Source organism: Pinus tabuliformis, chromosome 6 (assembly GCF_031772625.1).
Source record: "Pinus tabuliformis cultivar Carrire ecotype Pingquan chromosome 6, CPIR1, whole genome shotgun sequence".
NCBI classification, from domain to species: Eukaryota; Viridiplantae; Streptophyta; class Pinopsida; order Pinales; family Pinaceae; genus Pinus; species Pinus tabuliformis.
In genome coordinates this window covers 424,972,234-424,974,156 of record NC_142292.1, presented here as the reverse complement: position 1 = coordinate 424,974,156, position 1,923 = coordinate 424,972,234, and the positions used below count along the sequence as shown (strand labels likewise).

The window sequence follows — 1,923 nt, the reverse complement described above, 5'->3', positions numbered from 1 at the left end:
CCTTCGCTGCTCAATCCGCCCTTTCCGTCCATTCTATGGAAAACAGGATGTCCCTTAAAGATGATTTTGTTTTCTTGGCTGGCTTTTCACAACAGGAACCTTACTTGGGATAACTTAAGGAAGTGTGGTTGGCAGGGGCCGGGTGTTTGTCCCATCTGTTGGGCTGAGGAAGAATCCAATTTCCACCTTTTCTTTGCCTGCAAGAAGACTCGTCTTTTATGGAGGAATTTGGAGCATGCCCATGGTGTCCAGCTCCCATCTCTTTCTTCGACGATTGATGCATTCTTATGGTGCTGTCTTCAAAAGAAAACTTGGAGATCAATATTCATCATTGCGGTATGGTGCATATGGAAATGGCGTAATAAGGTTATCTTCAATGGTAAGATCCCCCATCTCTTGGAAATTCTTTCCTCCATCTCTTCTATTTTTGAATCAATCCCGCAAAGTCCTCCTAAGATGCCTCTCCAAAAAGAATGTGGGATTCAGCAGGACCTATCTGTCATGCCGAGAGCTTTCTTCGATGGGGCTGAGCAGGAGGGCCAATGTGGCTGCGGGGTTCATATTGTGGTAAATGAAACATGTAATTTTCAGCTGTTCTGGAACGGAGGCAGTGGCTCAAACAGTAAGGCGGAAGCAATGGCCCTTGCTGGTCTCCTGCATTTTTGCCTTTTTCTCAATCTTCAGGGTGTTTCCATCTTCGGTGATTCAAAGGTCTTGGTAGATAGTCTCTGTGGTAAGAACTCTTTTAGAAATCTGCAGCTCTTGGGATGGATTGAGAGGATTAATTTTTTCTGGAATAGATCAAAAGGGGCGTCCATTTGTCATATCAAGAGGGATCTTAATCAGGTTGCAGATGGCTTATCCAAAAAAGGTCTCCGGGTGGCCCCAGGTTTATGGTTCTTGCAGGTTTCCTTTGAGGGCAACGTTATCTCCATTCAGGATTTTCTTCCTCCTGATTTCTAATCCTTGTTTCGGTCCTCTGGTTTTGTTTCATGAGAGCTCTGACAATATTCCAGGTTGCTGAAGGTTTTCTTCTGCTAATTTTGTTTTTCTAGTGATCGCAGGTTGTGCCTTCAATCCTCAGTTGATGGGCGCTGTATGCCAGATCTTGTTTTCTTTTATGGGTTTTTGTGCTTGGCTATGGGCTGTGTTTTTCGCCATAGCTGTTCTGGTTTAATAAGGAGTTTAGTCATGATGTTGTTTATTGGGTGGTTTTGGACTATGCTGTTCAATGGGAGGTTTTGGACAAATATATGTGGAACTTTTTCGTGTATTATTCCTGGCATGTGCCTGGGGTAAAAGATCTTATATGCTTCTCATGAGGTGTTGATATTTTGTCAATGTTTATATTTCTGATATAAATGAAATACTGCCTTTTTCGGCTTGGAAAAAAAAAAAAAAAAAAAGGAAAAAAGAAAAAAGAAAAAGAAAAAGAAAAAAAAGGAGAAAAAAGAAAAAAAGAAGAAAAGAGTCAATACCTACTTTTTCTCTATCATTCTAGTCATATATATTAAGTTAATTTAAAAATAATTAATCATAATAATCCCATAATTTGAAAGATTGATTCCATTCTCACCTTTAAACGAAAGTGTTAACAAAACCTAGAAAATGTATATTTCCATAACTATCTAACCCATAAGACAGTTTGGCCGAGTGGTCTAAGGCGCCAGATTTAGGCTCTGGTCCGAAAGGGTGTGGGTTCAAATCCCACAGCTGTCAAGGATTATATTAATTTTTCTTGCGGGAGCAACAATCCGCTCATTCAAGAAAGCTAATAATCTGCTTATGAAAGGGAGAGGGCGTGGGTTCAAATCCCACAGCTGTCAAGGATTATTTTGATTTTTCTTGCGGGTGCAATAATCTGGTTATTTTTCTCAATGTGTTTGTACCTCGGAGCCAGGTACAGTGAAAGGCGCATTGGCA

General features: G+C 40.6%; 1 non-coding gene across 1 annotated transcript; it reads left to right on the top strand.

The window, feature by feature from the left end:
* Positions 1-1,639: 1,639 nt before the first annotated feature.
* On the top strand, positions 1,640-1,719 carry TRNAL-UAG (transfer RNA leucine (anticodon UAG)). The gene has a single exon. It is a non-coding gene; the product is annotated as a tRNA-Leu (tRNA).
* Positions 1,720-1,923: the final 204 nt, after the last annotated feature.